The sequence below is a fragment of the Ruditapes philippinarum genome, unplaced genomic scaffold (genome assembly GCF_026571515.1).
Source record: "Ruditapes philippinarum isolate M1 unplaced genomic scaffold, ASM2657151v2 ctg956_1_1_1_1, whole genome shotgun sequence".
In the NCBI taxonomy this organism is placed as follows: Eukaryota; Metazoa; Mollusca; class Bivalvia; order Venerida; family Veneridae; genus Ruditapes; species Ruditapes philippinarum.
Window position 1 is genome coordinate 88,124 of NW_026858848.1, and position 20,675 is coordinate 108,798.

The 20,675-nt window shown below is 32.8% G+C and overlaps 1 protein-coding gene across 6 annotated transcripts in view; it reads left to right on the top strand.

Moving 5' to 3' along the window:
* The window catches only part of LOC132754476 (synaptogenesis protein syg-2-like), a 146,153-nt gene that overhangs the window by 86,367 nt on the left and 39,111 nt on the right, over positions 1–20,675 (top strand). The gene's annotated exons all lie outside the window — the stretch shown is intronic.

The window sequence follows — 20,675 nt, forward strand, 5'->3', positions numbered from 1 at the left end:
GATAAAGAAAAAAAATTTCCTTCTCCAGATGGATTTTTTATTCACTCTCGAGAATTATTGCGATTTTTTAAGTGCAACAGTCACATTAATATAATTTGTTTTATGCATGTTGATGAATTTTTGTAACACTGCATGGGGGAGATGCATCAAGCGTGTTTTAATGGATGATGTGATTTTTTTGTCATCAAAAAAAATGATCGAAATAGTGATGTTTATTGTATTTTCAGACATAATATTGTGTCAAACTCTGGTTTTGAACAATTTTTATGTTCAAAGATGTTCCTCCGGACGTTTCAGTGTAAGGCCAACCTTAAAAAAAATGTATGCTGGGCTTAAAAATTTTGCATTCTATAGATTAGTATGATTCTCAAAATTTTTGGCTTAGAATTGATATATTTTGTCAACATTTAGAATTTAAAAAGTGTTGAGTTAAAGTTTGACCATTTCTTCTTTTTATCCCTTTTCTTCCTAACTGGTTCTTGTGACAGTCTCTGTAAACCACACTTTTTCAGCAGACTTGCCTCAAAAAGCAATAACTAATCAACAGAGATGAGTTACAGAATTTTTAGATACAAATTGTGTTGCTGTAAAGGAATAGGGAAATTAATCAAGCTTCTGATGTCCATGAGCAAATTAAATGAACACAAAGTAAACAGATTAACACCCCTTATTGTCCATGCCTGTCTGTTTCCTATACAGATGAAACCTTAGGATGTGTCAAATTTGAGTATTGGCTAGCCGATAGCTTAATGTTGGGACTTTGGGTAAAGAAAATGACCAAATAGGTGAAGCAAACATTGATTTTGTATTACTTTGTATGCCAAAAGAAGGATGAAAATTGGAGAATTATAAGTGAAGAACTTTAACATCTGGCCCCACCCTGGCACCTCTTGAGTACACTGAAAATAACAGGTGCCATTCCACCAATGTAAAGCCAAACCAGACTTGCAGTAGCATATCCACTCAGTGTTACTAAATGACTGTATACTGTTACCTACTCAGTGCTTACCAGACTATATAATATATACCTGTTTCATTTGGTTCAATTTCACTTTTAGCATGCTACCAGTGATAAAATCTACCCAGTGCAGACCAAGATCAGCAGACACATACTATGCCGCCTGATCATGGCCTGCGCTGTTTGCTATTTGGATTGTAAGGTGGACTAGTCCATTTAAGATACTTAGCGTTGTATTTAAGAAATAATTAATCCAAAACAGTGATTTTATCGCTCAATAACATCACTGTTTGGAGTTTGGATGAGAGGAATTATATCATGAGGGCGTAGCCCGAGTGATATAATGATGCGCATCCGAACGAAAACAGTGTTGTTATCAAGCGATAAAATCACTGTTTGGGATATATTATTTCGATTCTAACACAACATCAACAAATAAATGTTGCCATACTTGATAGTTAAGCAAAATTGCGCCTGATTTGTTTCCGTACTTATTTTCAGCGCGTCACATTTTTAGTGGTTACGTCACAAGTATAATGATTACGTCACATGTCTAAAAATAGAACATCAAACTATGATTTTATTGCATAATAACAAACACTTTCGGTTCTTCTATGGTCAATAGGGAAAAATGCGGGTCGTGTTAGACTATGTGCTTAATACTTTGTTGATGAAATCTGAAATCACAATGAAAGTGACTTAATGCACGGTCCAGGAATCAAACCCAGGTCACCAGATATATCTTCTAAAGCTCTACCTATTAAGCTATATGGACAGTTCTGCAAAAAATGTTTTAACAACTTGATATTTTATATAATACCCAAACACTAATGATGTCTTTAATAATTCAAAACTTTTATCTTAAATGTAAAATCGTTTCGGTATTATCAGGAATTTACAATGATTCATGCTTTTCTAGTCCTATTTCTAATTTACCTTTCTCTTTTAAAACATGAAGTATTGAAAATTTCTTTTGGGAGAGAGAGAATAAAGCCCCTGCCAACTTGTAAGTTCTAATCATCAGGTTTGGTAATTCTCTAGGATGGAGATTTATTTTCTCAGTGTGAAAGATTCCCTCCATCATCATAAAGCTATTATTACTTCAAACTAATCCTCCCAATTTTCAAAACACATCAGTGTTACATCACAGAATGTTTTAATCAGCTCTTTATTGTTTCACCTGTATCGATATAGGTAGATAGTGTCTCGATTTTACCCGACTAGTTGCAAAAATAATTGAAAAATGAAAATGTTTGTTATTATTTTAGAATTATTTTTCGCAAGTTTGATTGGAATTTTCTCTTGCCCTTGATGTAGATTCTATAAAACAAGTTTTCCACCCCAATAATGTCTACCTGTCTGTCCATTATGGTGGTCTAAAAAATTCTAGTTATTTTCTCTTAAGTCTTATTATAAATTACAGCTTGTGTTTATTTATACATAATAATTATACTACAACTAGAGTTATTGCCCTTGATTTAGTTATAAAAGTGCATTTCTGTCATGCAGTAATGTATTATAGCATCCTGTCTAATAATTGCATGCATTCTTGTCTTGAACATACAGTGTAAGATATTGCTGTGAAGAGAACATTTCAATCTTATGCTAATATTATATACATGGAGTTATACCCTTGTTTCACTTAAATAGCATTATTTATTTGCCCCTGATGATAGAAATATGTATCTCTCAAGATGTCACAGTGATATTGAAGCATCAAATATTCATATTTACTGTTTTCTTGCCAATTAAAAATGTTTCTTTTCTCCCCCCTGCACACCCCCCCCCCCCCCTCCCTGTAACTGCCAGGATATGAGATTTTATGAACTGCTGGTATATCATCTTGTTAAAGAGAGGAGCAGAGATAATTGGAATCTTTATTTTTCCCCATTGTGATTTTTTGAGTACCTCCAAGTGCCAGTTTACCACTTTCACCTTTGTACTTGGCATCAGTACTCACAACATTTGGAAAATATCATTCAGCTTTACCATAGTGATAGTATTTGAAATTGATTGTTTATGACTGTTCTTTCAAATCATGAGCTTACTTGTGGTAACAGGTCCTACCCATGGGACCACTGCAGACTATGATCAACTATGCTATCTGATCATGGTCTGTTCTGTTCACTATTCTGTCAATACATGTTTTAAAATGATAAATTGTTTTTGTTTTCAAATTAAATTGAAATATTTAAGGTGGTTAAGGTTTAATACAAGCGTGCTCTTTTATTTTTGTATCAGAAGCTCATGTACACACCCTGGTGTCGGCATCACACTTTGGTTAAGTTTTTATATGCAAGTTGATATCTCCAAAAGTACTGAAGGGAATGGGTTGAAATTTCACAAACTTATTTGAGAGCATAAATGGAGGACTTATGATCCAAGGCCCAGAACTCTAATATGGATTTTGATAGAATTATGGCCCTTTTAGAGCTTAGAAAATTCATTATTCAGGCTTTTGTTTTACTATCAAGCAGTGTGATTAATATAAGTTTTGTTTTGATCCATCTTATAGATTTTGACTACTGTGAGCAACTGATATTTTTGTGGTTCATTACATATACAGTAAAAACTCTGAAAACCGGACCCTGTCCAGACTTGACCAAAAGTCCGGTTTTCAGAGGATTCCGGTTTTCAGAGGTTTTATACAATTATTGATAATTATGATATGTTTGAACAATGACTTTGTTCAATCATTTTATATTTACTTTTCAACCCTTTTGTCTAAGTCATATTTTAATTTTTTTTTACTATAAATGTCTTAAGTAATTTTATAATGCAAATCCATGAATAAAATTCATGGAATATAATTCAGAAAATCAGAAAATAAAACACCACCACATTGTCTGAAATATATCATAATATCTTTTTCATTAGCTTTAAAATACATGTATGTAATTAATAGAATTAAAATTAATAGAATTAATTATTACTATTTTTGCATATGATTGATATGAAAACAAAGATAACTTCAAGATCAAAATTTAAAAAAAAGTTTCCCAACTCTTTTAGACTTTTTATATTTAAAGAAAACATTACACATTAAAAACATTGTTGAAAAATCATATCTATACCAGGAAAGACAAAAATATTATGATAGAGCTCTAATTTCATTGGCAATAACAAATTAGCAATTACACTGACAAGTGTTTTCACACCTGCATAGATAAAAGGAGATTACCATTACCTGGTAATTGAACATGTCACCTGTTGAGATTATGTCTAGATCTACATTAAAATACACAGAAAGTTGACACTTTAAATTGCTGTCCGGTTTTCAGAGGATTTTTTATGCATGTTTAGCATTAGAAACCATAGAAAATCGTCCGGTTTTCGGAATTCAGAGGTTCCGGTATTCAGAGGATTTTTTTCAGTGAACATATACTGGCATGCGAGCAGTTCCCGTACAGAAGCAGTACCCGTATTTTTCATTTAAACAGTTGATTTTTACTTGCATTCTTCAAAAATTCATTTCAAATCAAGCAGAAAGGGTTATTCTATGTTTAGAACATGATGGAATTTCCATGATTTGTGTGACGAGCCGAATATTGATGTGTAAAATTCAAATTTTGGTGAGTGAGCGTAATAAAAAATAATGTTTAAGTAACTATGATTTTTGTACGGGAACTACTCGCATGCCAGTAGGGAGAAAATACGGGACTTTTAAAATGGTCCGGTTTTCAGAGGATTCCAGTTTTCAGAGGGTCCGGTTTTCAGAGTTTTTACTGTACTATAAAACACATCTTAAAGTAGAGTTGCTGTCACCCATTCAAAATACATAAGAAATAAGAAAGAAATTAAAAAAAAAACAAAACAAAAAAACCCAAAAAACTTTGATTCATAATAGATTGATATTTGATATATTCTCTCAGTTTTGTTCAAAATTATAAAGCTTGGATTTATAGTAAAAGAGGTAAAGTTGTAGTTAAAATCCCACAAATAAACGAGACTTACCTTGGTTAAGTTGAAGTTTGGTTGGGATTTTATGTAGTCATACACTTCGAAGGGGATCAAATGAGATGCGCGCGCATAATCAGTGGTGATAAATCAGTCTTCAAAGTAAAAAATCTAGCTTTGCTAAAAATTCCATTATCAAAATAATCAAATAATAAGGGAGGGAGAAGGGGAGGGCATTTGATCCCCTTCGAAGTGTATGACTACATAAAATCCCAACCAAACTTCAACTTAACCAAGGTAAGTCTCGTTTATTTGTGGGATTTTATTACGTCATACACTCCTCGGTTCTCAAATGAGATTTCAAAGCAAATTTTTGGCAAAGCTTCATGTAAGATACATATGTAACTATATGTATCAATTTGATTCATTCCGTAAAAAGTATTACCTTACTGATGTAGTATAGCTTCACTGTATGAAGTCTGTTGAATTGGTTTGTCATAAAATCTAGCAAACGTCTGACCATTAGACCATCCTGCCATCTTTAAAATATCTTCAATAGGTACGAATTTCTGCTTTGCCTTTGATGCACTGGCACTTCTAATGCTGTGACTTTTAAACTTTCCAGAATCTATGCCCGAGCATTTCATAACTGTACGTAACCATCTACTTATTGTATCTCTTGTGACTGCATTATGAGGTTTAATGTAACTGATAAATAAACATGTTTTTCCCTGACGAAGATTCACAGTCCTCTTTAAATATTCCTTAAGCACAAAAAAAACAACACATAATCTCCTATCTGGAGGATAAGATTTCAATTCAGCAACAGGGTTACTTAACCCAGCACGACACTGTTTCAATAGCCCACTATAATGCAAAATATATGATGAAGAAACATTTCCTCATGTCTTTTATATCAAGTAAATATATAGACTGAACCCGGCTTGCCAAAGTCAATGCGATTAACATACATAATTTTAGAGTCAAAAGCTTCAATGAAAGTTTGCTAACAGGTGACAATTTCCTCAAATAGGCTAATACTGATGATACATCCCATGTTTCACAATATTTTGGAAGCGAAGGTCGAAGGTTAAAAATACCTTTCATATATCTGATTACTATTGGATGAGAACCAATGAAAACCCATCTTTAACAATACCCTATAGCTGAAAGAGCACTTCGTGCTGTATTAATAGCACTATAACCACATCCACTGTCATAGAGACTTGTAAGAAAATCTAAGACAAAATTTAAATCTGTTTGAACTGAATTAATCTGTCTGTGTCATTACAGAATCTGGTCCAACGATTGATATAAGACACATATTGTTTTTTCGTATCTTTTCTCCATGATGCAAGTATGATATTGGTAGACTTAACTGATATGTTCTTACTTTGGAAAGATCTCCTGAAAGCCGACAAGCTATCAGACGTAATTTCTTCATTAACGGATGTACTTTGTTGGTGTTCACTATGGATAAAATGTTCCCTTGTGGAAGCATAACCGGGTTGTCTATCAACATATTCATCAGTACTGGATAAAAATTCTGCGTTTCCCACGCTGGAGCTATTAAAAACACAGTCTGCTCTGTCGTGCAGTACCTTCTGCAGACATCTGCCTACCAAAAAACTGAAAGGGGGAAAAGCATAAAAGTATGTATTAGACCAACTGGGTTTTTAAAAGCATCTATAAATTCAGCCTCTGGGTCTGGATGCCATGAAGCAAATCTCTGTAATTGTCTGTTTGTTCTAGATGCAAACATATCAATCTCCGGAATTCCCCAAATAGATATAATCTTTTGAAAAACAGACTTATCAAGAGTCCACTCTACATTGTCATTGAAGATACGTGAACTTTGATCAGCAATATTCTCTTTTCCAGGAACATAAGTTGCTGATAACCAAATATCTCTTTCTATACACCATAACCAAATAGTTTTTGACAAGTCATTTAAGTCATATGATTTGATTCCTCCATTTTGCATTTAAGTAAGAAATTGCTGAAGTATTATCACACCTTATTTGAACATGAGTGTTTTTTGTGTTTTTTACCAAAATAGTTTTACAGCAAAATAAATAGCCTTTTAATTCCAGGTAATTGATATGTTTGCCAAGACTCTTCAACGAGCCCCATTTTCTTGAATTTTTTCACCTGAACATTCAGCACCCCATCCAATTAACGAGGAGTCTGTAGTTTATAATTATTTCAGGGTTTCCCATGATCTATACATCTCTTTTGAGAATACAAATTTTCAAATCCACCAAGAAAGATCTTGCTTCATGGCATACGAGACATTCATTTGTAAATCAAAATCACCATTCGCCCTTTTTAATGCTTCTATTTTCTCTCGTTCAATATTTCTATAAAAAAGTGGTCCATATTCTACTGCGGAAAAAAAAATTGATACCATTAACCCCAAGACTTGGCAACTTTTCTTATTGAACATACATTTTTTGTTATGCAACTCTAAGCAAGCATGAATCAAACTTTTTGGCTTTGTCCTGTGGTAAGGTGACAGTCATGTCTTCAGAATTGATATCATTGCCTAAAAAAGTTATTTTTTTTTGTTGGAATTAGTACAGATTTCTCTGATGTTTAATGAATCCCAATTCATCAAATAATTTTATTGTATCATCTACATTCTTTTTACAGCTCTGAAAACTGTCAGCAACTAATAAAGAATCATCAATATATCCACTATTTTTGTGACCTTGCTTCCTTAGAGTTGCATAAACAGGTTTTAACAACTTTGTAAATAATAAGGGAGCCACAACAAATGCCATTAGGGGAGGCAGGTATACTGAAACAGATTATCTTTCCAAATAAATCTAAGTAATTTTGCTGTTCTTCAGCAATAGGAACAGAATAATAAGCATGACGGATGTCCAAAGATGCCATATAACAACCTTTTGTAACTAATGTTAATGTTGAATTCAAAACAATCCATCTTAAAATGATGACATGATACATATTTATTCAATTTTTTCAAAATTTAATATAACACGATATTCACCAGAATCCTTTTTTGGTCTGGTAAAAATTGGGGATATAAAAATTCACCTTCTTCGTGGTAGTACTAACTTGATAACTTTTAACTCTAGCAATTTCTTTATTTCTTTATCAACAATAATACTTTCCGACTCAGAAAATTTTGATCCAATAATAAATGTTTTTTCAAGTTTATAGACATCGTTTATTTCAAAATGGCAATGAAGAGCTATATCTAAGATTTTCGGATCAGAAGTTATATTTCTCCAATTTTGTTCAAACTTTTTTAGTCTACCTGCCTCAAACTTAGAAGAAGAAGTACTTACCTCTAAATTTAACGTTTGCCGGACTCCCATCTTGGGTTTTTTGGCGCTTGAGTATAACTACTCGTCAATGGTTGGTAACGTCCACCACGACCGTGACGGCCTCTTCCTCGGAAATTGCCATAAGGCCCTGAGGGATATGGACGGCCTCTTCTCGGACCCTTAAATCTTGACAGTACAGACAACTGTTTCCCAACACGACTCATATCTTGAAATCTCTTTGACATTTTTACATACATCATCACCGTATAGTTTGTCAGTAAAAGGAACATTGGCAGAACATAACTGTTTATACCTATTGTCTAAATCCGCCTGATGCATTTCTTTACGACGCACATTTATTAACTTGTGTGCAATGTCCTAGTATACCTAAGGCATCTGAACCAAACTCTAATATATCACTGTCCACAGAGTTGGCAATTTTATCCATCATTTTAGTGAAATTAATAGCTGCCTTTACAACTGCCACTTGAATAGCTTGCATTTTTACATCCGCTGTTTGTGTCCATGGTTTCATGTAAGACCAAATTTGAGGATTAACAGTGGTTTTGGTAAGACTCATACAATTTGACGGCCTATGGATGTCTTACTTAAACTAGTGTATGCCTCATCTGACATTCCACCTCGGAAGCTTTCATTTATAAAATTTGCCAAATCCCCATGCACTTCATTATCAACCTGTTCTGTCTGTTTGAACTTGTTTAATAACCCTTTAAACAGACCTGTTCAGCAACATCATGAACCTGCTGTGACTGAGAATAACCGGACAAGGAACAATCATCTTGGGACTTATCAGAAAATAGCTGACAATTATCATCATCAATCACTAGCCTGACTAGGCTCATAACTAGGCCCACACTGGCCAAAATCATAGGTTAAACTGTCAACACGTTCGGCAATTGTTTCAACTCTCTGCAACAGTTGATTCTGATTATCCCTCATTTCTTTCATTATACCAGCCATTTCTTGCGTGAAAGTCACTAAATTTACATCCGGACCGGTGCCGGTAGAAGGCATGGAAGTAGAACCTTGGGAACAACTTTGCGATGTACTCGCAACAGACGGTTTACTAGACGTCTTCTTCCCACTCATAGGGCCTTTACCCGAAGGACCTTTATTTCCCTCAACAGATTTTGACGACTGAGGCTTTGGGTTTGGGACTTTACCGTCGTTTTCTTTCGTTTTTGGCAACATTGCGTCCGCCATTCTAACACATGTAATACGGGTACTTTACTGACACACGTGCGAGACGGGTACCTATATTATTATCGATAAATTAAGTTACCGACAACTTAAAATGGCGACACAGTCAAATTTAAACGAAAATATTTATAGAAATAAATATTTAACGAAAGAATATAATTATATTGTGTTTATCACAAAATAAATTATTGTAATTGCTTTTATATAATTACTACCACGTAGTAATTTATTCAATCGTAACTACCTCGTAGCTACTAAATAAAAAGTTAGTGCAATAATTTATCACCAGAGTGTCAGACCACGTCCGACCTCGACAAGATTTTGCTACGCACTGATTTATCACCACTGATTATGCGCGCGCATCTCATTTGAGAACCGAGGAGTGTATGACGTAATAAAATCTTTTGTTCATGGAACCATGCTTAGTTTGTAATGCTAGGTTGCTCTTCATGTTTGATATGGTGCCAGGTATTTGTTGCCGTAGGAATTGTTTCTGATTCATTCGTACTTAACTTTATGAATTATTATGGTGTTCACTTTCATGAATGTGATTTTTATAAAATACCATATATAAATATAATGAGATAAGGTACCATGCACTCCCTAATAACAACCCATCGTAATGAATTGCCACCGTCTAGTATCCCACCCCCTTGAAAAGTTTAAACGCTGTATATATAATAGGCATTGTTTTCCAAAGTTCAGATATTTAAGCCATATAAATAAATGTACATTTGCATTTTTGCTTCAATTTCAGATGTTGAATTTTTTTGAAAGAAAATAAAAAGAATGATAATTTATATAAGATAAGTTTTTTTATCCTCACGTTATATTATTAGTTATAAAGATTTTGGACAGGTTATATGACCTTATATAAATAGTTATATTGCAAACAACTATTTATGTATGGTTATATAACCTATCATGAATCTTTATAATTAATTTATAATAAAGCAAACTTCCTTTTATAGAGATTTCTTCAGAAATTGACAGCAGTCGTGTTTATAAAACTATACAAACATCATGATTATCCAATGAAAAACAACATTGCGAAAGTGCATAATTATAAATATTATTATATATACATGTATATTCTTTTCTTTCTTTTTTTTTTCCGGAATGGGCTATAAGTCTTAATATTAACTTCAATTCAAAAAGTGTTTATACCTAAGTAGTGAAATAAATTAACTTTGCGGGTGACTAAATAAACTGTGATAAAAAAAAGAGCCCCTACATTTTTCAAAATTAAGAAATTGATCAAAAAGAGAGGGGAAAAAAATAGAACATAAATAATGCAGTGTGACGATTGAAACTGACAGAAACCGTCTCCAGATTTCTTGCGAAGCTTTTAGTTCATGATTTAATACGCTTGCTTTCCAATTTTATATGTCTATATAAGAAATTATTTGAAGATTTACCGAACCATTCCCAGCATGCTTTGGAGTCAAATTGTCGAAGATTGCAGCACTTCCAAGTTCTACGGATAAATAGTGTTTTTAGAAACTGCGGGCCCGGAAAGAAGGACGATATTTTCAGATATTTTTTTAATTGGGCCGAATTAGGGCTGATATTGTTTTTTGTCCTCTCTTTAAAGTTGAAATGATATAGACATCATGGTTACCAATGTTTTGTTTTATTACGACGTTGCTTATTAAGGTTGATGCTAAATTGAGTTCTCGGAGTGTTGTGAATTTGTGAAAAAGTTATAAGTATTCCCTAAATATAGCTATAAATTTGAATAGAATATTATGATCAGCACTTTAACTACTTTGAATACTTAGAGAATCGATAACGGAATTGTATACATTTGTCTTATATTTATAATTATTTGCTAAATTTAGACTTTATATGCTTGCATGACTTGTTTTGAAAGAAAGCTAGCATGTCAACTTTCCAGCATGAGTGATGAACGTCAAGACAATTAGCAAATTATTTTAGTAAAGGGCAGACTTATTAGCAGATCCACTGGCCTATGTCATCCATCTTTCAAATTAATCCAAAGTCTCTGGCAGGTTTCAAACCCAGAGCATTTTTAGGCAAATGTAGGCAAAAGATTTTTCAAATCAACCACCTTAACACTTTGCCATTGAAGGGGATTTGGTGGCTTAATGGTCTGCCTTTCAACCCAGGGATCATGGGTTCGAGCCCTGCTTGGGTCACGACCATGATTTCTCATATGACACCAGTACTGGTAAGTTCCACAGGGAGCGAACTCGAAAGTGATTTAGTTTAAGTAGCATGAACTTGTTTCGCAATCAAGCTTAAAGAAACATGTTTAAATTAACACATTTTATCAGGCTCCTTTTTCATTCATTGCTCATTTAGTTCAGATAAAGAAAAGAATTTTGCATGTTTTATTACAATTCTTGCATAGTTACTATAATTCTTGATTCTCAAGCTTTCATGCTTTATATATGGAACATAATAAAGTTTATGACTCCTTCTGAAGAACTACTCACGGTTCCAACAGAGAAGTGGTTACAATGCAACAGGAATGATAATGATGAAACATTCTTTTTTATATGTTCCAACTTCATGATTTTTTTTTTCAGAGTCAGTCTCAGGGAAAGAAAAAAAATCTTAATATTTACTACATTTAATTGCTAGTAGACAGTTTTTCTGGAATATATCAGGCGAAAGAACATTTTTTTTTGTACCTTCTGATAATAGGGTACATAACTAAGTTAAATGGTTTGACAGATAGCACAGATAAGCTTGAGAAATGACATAAATACTAATTGGACCAATCAGGTTTTTTATGGCTTGTTCTTACAGAAAAAACAACTACTCACATAATCTGTCCAATGATCTACAATGATTTATGGGAAATGAGAACTGGTGTTATTTTTGTCTTACCCCCAAATACAACATAATCCACCGAATCACTGTTGTAGGTTCGATCCGCATCAGTGTCTATGGAATCTTCATGTGAGGAAGCTATCCAGCTAGCTTACGGAATGTCGGTGGTTTGACTCAGCTAGGTACCTGTTTGTGACTGAAATAATGTACTTCCTCCACCAGTAAAGCTGAAAGTCGCCATATGACCTACACTGTGTTAATGTGACTTTAAACTTTGTTGTAAAAAAAGCTAGAATTAAGTCGGCAATAGTTTACTACGGCCTGGTTTGACAGTACGGATGTGCAGGCTGACATCTGTGCAATCTGTATTCTCTTATTCAGTCAGTGCATATTTTGATATTTTCCTTAATAATGAAATGCTTAGTACAAATTGGCAAAATGACATCATGTTAAGAATGCAATTTATTCATAAAAGACGCATAGGAATGAAGTCATCTAAAGTACGCTACTTGTCTTACCGGGGGGGGGGGGGCTGTACTATATTTGGTAGAGTTGTCCTTTGAAAAACTATAGATTTTTAAAGCAAGATGTATGCAGTGATTTTCAAACCAGTTTGAAGGGTAAAAAAGGTGTTCAGACTTTATTGCTTCATATCCTACTTCGAGTAGGCACAAGCTTTTTTCCCCTATATGCTCCAGCTATAGAAAGAGGCGACTAATAAAGATAATAGAATGAAAAGGCAGAGCATAATATTATCATGCTTTCCTCTTCAGGATTCCTTACTATATACATGTAGGTATCTCTGCAGAATTTTAGAAAACAGATATTACACATTTGTTAAAAAAACCTGTGTTTTATTTTTCCAAGCAGGTAGTTTTCCTCATTGTTCTTGCTTATAATAGTTAGATCATAGAAAAAATGAGTAATCGTAAAAACAGGTGTGAAGCGCTAATGATTTCAACAGAAAACACCAGGCAAAAATGGTGAAAAATAACAGCCAAAAACAAATGAAGGGTGGCAAAAACTTTGATAAAAGAATCAAGATTTGGTGGTTACAGACTGACAGGTGTTTGAAGGGAGAATTAAATATTTCTGACAATCTCTACTACAAATCTTACGAAAACTGGGTCCGACCATAGATTATTCATGTACATTGTTTGAGAAGGCGTTTTAAGCTGTCTACGCTTGGTGCTATAAAAGATGGTTATAGTGTCAAATTTGAGATCCGCATTGTACTATCGTACTGAAGATTATGTTATGTGTAAAAAATTTATCTGTTTTGTTGTTGTTGTTTTGTAGGTCTAAGTTTTATTACGATTGTAAATTCATTTGAGGTAAAAATGCAAAACACCAGTAGTAGAAACTGATTGTGTAGTCTATTTGACAAGTCTGTGACGCTTAAGCGGAAAAAAATGATTTGACGTCACCAGGACAACAGCCTGCATTTACGTGCCGTTTGACCAGTCTCTAGTCTGTGTCGGCAGCTTATCTATAGCACTCTAAATGAACATTGAGCACAAAATTAAAGAAAAATAGTTATGACTACTGGCTTGAATTTTGGGCTTGTACTATTATAGTTTTCAACCACAATTCCTTTTTTTTTTTTTTTTTTTTTTTCAATAAAAAAAGTGACATAAATAATTATATTTATAGTATTTTTGATTTTTTCTATGAACATAAATAAACTGCTGGCTAGATCATGATTTTGTAACAGCTAAAATTATTCCTGCAAGTACAAATCTCAGATTTACCCAAGCGCATTGAATTCACACTCTGCTGAAAGATGTAGGTGTTACTTGAAATATTACAAACTGAAAAACAAAACAAAAAATATAAAAAATAATGAATAGAGAATAAACAATTATGTAGGAGTGTTAATCTTTGTTACATGGCTGTTTAATTAAAAACAAAACTCATATTTCAGATGTTACAAAGAGATTTTGAAAGGTTACTGTAGGATGACATTTTGTTGTTTATTTTCGAAATACAGGATGTTTGGCTGATTATACAGTTGAATATTGTTTACTAGTATAATATACTGTTTGTTTGGCATGTTAGTGTAAACAACGTATAACTTGTCAGACAGATCAGTACAGCGTGCATTATTCGTGGCACGTGCAACAGGAAAGTTAATATCCCCCTTTGGCAAATATTCCATACTGCATTGTCTACGTATAATTTGACAATATTTAATTCCTGTTAAATTGGGACGAGTATCGAAGAAAAATAAAATTTCGGAATTGCATTATTTTTAGTATCAATTAAAACGCTGCAATCTTAAAGTTGATGCAGTGATTTCCTGCTTTAAATTGAACATTTACAGAAACATCAGTTTGAATCGGTCCATTTTATTGTATCATTTGATTTTAATTTAGATGCGAACCCATTACAGTTCCTTTCAATTTAATAGTATTAAGATTGGTTCCCGTATTTTCGCTGAATCAGCAGAAAAACATGGTCTTCAAATATATTTTCCGACTTTTATCAGCATCTTTAGATATATTTCACTATTTTATCAGATTTGATCTGATCTTAAAAAGGGCTTTTACTATTCCAAGAATGATAATTACTTTGCAGCTTGAGTTAAATATATGTTGTTTGGAATGTAATTGTTGTATAAAACTGTTGATTATCTAGAATTTAAATTTACTCAGGTGGAAAATGAATCAGTGGCTACATAAATTGTAAATGTTCACAAAACCATTTGTTGTAATGAAAAGGAAGAAAACAGACAAGAAAAGATAATTTTGGTAAAGGGAGGTAATATTACACATTTAAGTTAACTAGCTTTCTTTTCCATTTTCAGATTTGGTAAAAGGAGGTAATAAAACATGTTTAAGAGTTACCTCCCTTTCTTTTCCATTTTCAGATATATGTTCTTAGTAATAAAATAAAGAAAACCTCAGATGTTAAGAAATGTGAAGAAATTTAGATTTAGGCTCAGTAATATATCCAAAAAAGTAACTATGTCTAAATTGCCTGATTTTACAAATAAAATTTTTTGATTGTCTTGCAAGACATTTTGATTTTACATCCCTGTAGAATGTCAAGAGTTTAGAGCAGCACCTAAATAGAATGTAATATATAAGTCTTTGTGTCTGAATACAATTTCCATACCATTCTTGGAGTGACATTTTTATTGCTGAATCTGTGATAAAACAAAAATACCATACAAAATTGCATAAAAGCCATTACAATTTTTTAAGAATTTGGTATTTATGAAGGTGAAATATAGATGAGTAGTAATAAGTTTTGATTATATTGGAATTGAGTTTTTCTGAATTGATTCTAATGGAGAATAAAACACAAATTTTAATAATTATTAGATTGAGAAATATGTCATATTCTTATTAGAACATATATGATTATTTTAAGTTTTCCATGAGTTATACCCCCACCCCAAGTGAAGGTCAGTGGACAAGACCATAGCCTTGTTTTTACCGTTGGTCTGTCGACATACTGGTTGATTGTAACGCTGGTTTTTATTTGAGGGATTATAAATGTGGAAAGACAGTGTGGGTGCTTATAAGCGAAGTTTTTACACTTTTTAATTCGCCATCGGGTGAAGCCTTTACCTAGAAATTTGAAAATAGAAAGTCCCTGCTAATCCAGTGATGTGGCTGTTAGGGGCAGGCTTGGTTGGGGTTGTGATTACAACTAATTAGTGTATAATGAGCTACATGTATGACTTATTAATGAATGCAAAGTTTTTGTGTCGCCTTGAAAAGGCGTCGGCGTCCCCTAAAGCTTGTCCGGAGCATATCTCACTCACTATAAGTCTGATTGACTTCAAACTTGGTTTGCATGCTTCTTTCAATAACCCGAAGTGCATTGCACAAGAACCAGTACTCTTCATTTCTTAATTTTTGAGTTATTGCCCTTTGTTGATTTTCATACTTTAATTTTGTCCGGGCCATTTCTTTTCAACTATAAAAGCTATGGACTTGAAACTTCATAGGATGATAGATCTCATTAAGAAGAAGTGCAGTGCATAAGAACTGGTACTCTGCACTTCTTTATTTTTGAATTATTGCCCTTTGTTAATTTTCATACTTTAATTTTGTCCGGGCCATTTCTTTTCAACTATAAAAGCTATGGACTTGAAACTTCATAGGATGATAGATCTCATTAAGAAGAAGTGCAGTGCATAAGAACTGGTACTCTGCACTTTCTTATTTTTGAATTATTGCCCTTTGTTAATTTTCATACTTTATTTTTGTCCAGGCCATTTCTCCTAATGTATAAAAGCCATGGACTTGAAACTTCATAGGATGATAGATCTCATTAAGAAGAAGTGCAGTGCACAAAAACTGGTACTCTGCATTTCTTATTTTTTGAGTTATTGCCCTTTGTTTATTTTCATTCTTTATTTTTGTCCAGGCCATTTCTCTGAAAGTATAAAAGCTATGGACTTGAAACTTCATAGGATGATAGATCTCATTAAGAAAAAGTGCAGTGTACAAGAACTGGTACTCTGCATTTCTTATTCTTGAGTTATTACCCTTTATTAATTTTCATACTTTATTTTTGTCCAGGCCATTTCTCATTAGTTATAAAAGCTATGGAATTGAAACTTCATAGTGTGATATATCTTATTGATAAGAAGTGCAGTGCTAAGAAACTGCTGCTCTGCACTTCTTATTCTTTGAGTTATTGCCCTTTGTTAATTTTCTTGTCCTGGCCATTTCTCCTAAACTATATTGTTCACAAGGCGACACATCCGACTCGATGAGTTCTAGTTCAGTATAGTTACACTCTTATTTAAACAATTACGACTATCAAGTTTTGTGTTCACTTCTATGGACAAATATGGTAATGAGATTTTACAGGAGTGTATCTGGGCTAAGATATGTTTTCGGTTATTTGGAAACGGTGATAAAATGGAATTAGTGTGCCAGTCGTAACTCCTTGTGCATATAAAATTGGGGGGTTAAACTCGTTAACATACAATAATATGTTGTCACTCGTCTAAGTAAACGGCCAGCATTGTATTCTTTAAATGTGACCATGGTATGCCTTTAATGTCAATTTGTTGAATATCGTAACAAAATAATAAGATTAGCAGAACAAAACATTTTCAGAAGGAATGAATTTTATTACTGTCGCTCTCTGAAGAAGTAAACTTACAAAAAGGAATTAAAAGATAAAACATCGTTTTCTTTTTTTGTAAGTTTTTTTGCAACAGTACCTAAGTTATCAAAAGCGAAAAAAAAACAATGTTGGATATGTACGTCTGCGCTTTTATGCTGGTGACGTTACTGCTATTCATATGTTACTTTGTAGACGTCACATCCTGTATACGTTATATTTGCATTGTTACAATAAAGGTATGAATCTGGAAAGACATGTTTTTATGCTACACTATTACAATTCTATAGAGGTCTTTAAAATGTTAAAGACTTACGTATGTAGAGTGATAAATAATTAGATTGGTGTAAATATTTCTCACTAACCAGATAGAAAAATCCTTAAATGTTACTAAAAATAGCGGTGTTGGAAAATCTTATCTCACATGGGCTTATCTCACACTCAACGTGCAGCAGTTCTAAATAATACGCGATTCACTCCTATTTTAACAAAAATTAAACGTCAAAAGGTCAAAATGTATAAAAAATTTGTAAAGCTAATCTATTAAATTGTCTACGGAATCAAAATAGAATTGATATTAACTTTCACACTGCAATGAGTCCTAACTCTACCTAGATCCGCCCTTTCCAATAACGATCTGTTACTAAAAATAGCACACTTTAAAAATATCGAAACGTTCTTCGTAAAATCGGATATTATGACACTTTGCCTGAAAAAAACATTCATGTTTTTTGTTATGATAACCATGCTTATTGATGACGAATCTCATTTGTATATATTTTAATTGAATATTCGGCCAAAATAACCGAAAAAGTAGAAAAATCTTTGCAAACGATTAAAACGCTTTTTTTGTCAACCATTGAAGTTATGGACTGAATTCCTTATAAACACTTATATTATGGCACTTTCCGTTTTTAATATCGACGTGTTTCATCATGATAACCTTGCTTTTTCATGAGGGGTCTCATATAAATTTATTTTCATTAAATTTTTCACACATAAACTTGGTCAGAAGAATTTTTTGCGTAATGCTTTTTAATCATAGAAAGTCAGGCGCCTAAGCCCCGCCCCCTTTTCAAAACTAGGTACGTTGTAATGGGCGTAGCAAGTAGATTCTCTGATATTTGTGTGTTCAGGTGAGTGAGAAAAATAATCAACCATTGGGTTAGATAGGTTAAAATGTTAAAGACTTACGTATGTAGAGTGATAAATAATTAGATTGGTGTAAATATATCTTATGACTGAAGCAGGTTCACAAACTTTATCTGCTGTGTGCTTGACATACCAACTTTTGAACAAGGATATTTTTTATTTTGGTCATATAATATTGATTGATTTATTAATTAATATTGATTTGTTTATTAACACATATGATAAGTTCCAGGTAGTGGACACTTTATTAACACATACGATAAGTTCCAAGAAGTGGACACTTGAAAGAATATGTAAAATTTGTCTGCCTGTCTATAATAACAATATAACAATTAAGATTTTTATAACTTAATTACCGGTAAGATAGATTTTAGTTAGACTGGGTTGGTGTCTAACAGGATGGAGGTTCGATAGGCAGGTAAGTTTAATGATGTTTGGGGGTATAAAAAACCCATTGAACTAGTAGGGATAAAATTTCTCTTTCTTTTAAAAACTGAGAGCATTGGAAAAAATTGCCCGGGAGAATCTGCTTTTTTTTGATAACAAAAAATTTTAAAAAATCAGAAACAGATTTCTGAAAAATAAAATTTAAAATCCCAAAGAAAATAATGGTCGGGTTTTTTTTTGTAAGTTTTTTTGAATTTTTTTGGTTTTTTTGGGCCAACCCCCCCCCCGTTTCTTGAATTTTTTTTTTTTTTTATTTTTCTTTTTTTGAATTTTTTTTTTTTTTTTTGTTTTTTTAATTTTCTTTTATGTTTTATATTTGACAATAGGTTTGAAAAAAGGGTAGGTAAACCAACACATAAATATATGTATTGCCTTTGTTTAATGCAACAAACAGTGAAACAAAAAAGCTGCATGCCTCCAGATGAGCCAAGATATTTCAAGAAAATCAAACTTGAGAAAAATGTACTAAAGTCCAGACTATTTTTTCTTACTGCATGCATTTTTAGATAGTTTTCAGTTAAAAAATAAATTCCTTTTTTTTCTAACCTGTGATCTTGACTTTTGACATTTTAAAGTTCAAATTTTGGGACAGACTGCAGCATTGTGATTAGAATTAAGGTTAAATTTGTCCTTGATAAATATATCAATTACAAAAGGTTAAATTTTGTCCTTAATAAATATAAATTACATTATTTTTATTCAATATCGCAAATGAAAGGCCATTTATATTGACCTTGACCTTGAGTTTAGATATGACAGTGACATTTTTTGTTTGCAAGAACATGCTTTCTGTTTTACTGTACTTGTGTTCAGTGAGAATGATTGGCTATAAACTGTTGTAAGATTCTATAGATTAAAATGATTTATCATGAAACACCAAAACTGTCCTCGGTCTGCTTGTAACGTATAAAAAATATTTGTTTAATGACTAGATTTATCATAGTTTCCCTGCATCATTAATAGAAGATCTGTGGACGGATATTTTCATGGTTTTCAAAACAGTAATTGAAGAATTCCCCGACGGATTTGGATACTGTCACCACATGGATCTTTATGCGTTTCTGCGGTGGCAAAAAAAGACGATGATTAGTTTAGACTGCTACGTTGACAGTAGACAGAGATAGTATAAAATGTCACACTCGGATAGTTTAATTTTAGAATCTCCCCTCGTTTGACGAGACTGTCTGTTAATTAGCTTTTATAACTGCGAGATTTATGCCTGCATTCTTGTTTCGCACATTTTTAATATTTTCCTCAATTTTTTTTTTATCATTATTATAAAGTTCCAGACGATGTTGTTATTCGCTGATATTACGCAGGACAGAAATGGATTGTTAATCACATGTCACATTTTATTGCCTTCCGTGCAATATTGCGCGACAATGATTTAAATCTTGTCTTGTAATTCATGGTTGACAAGAAGACATCATTGCGTCACTGATTCTTTATTGTTTTTATTTCATCTTTTTTTTTTTAAGGACTTAAGACAGAAATAAGGTTTAATGCTGATTGAATATTGCTGGATTAATTTTAGTGACAGTATAGTTATCTTTTGTTCAGCCTGCTCTGATAAGCTTTTAATGGCAGTCTCTAAAAAGATTATTTAAATATCATATTATGTGATAGGGGGGTGGTCTCAATTTCAGGGTAGTCTCAATTTCAGATAGAACGACTATTTAAATAAGATGAGAAAAGTCTGTTCTTTAAAAAATTGGTTGTTAAAGCGGATTGGTTTTAAAACACTGACTCATATTTATTGTGCAAAATAACTTATTGTCTAGTTATTGCATTAAAAAGCGATTTTCAATTTAGTTATAAGT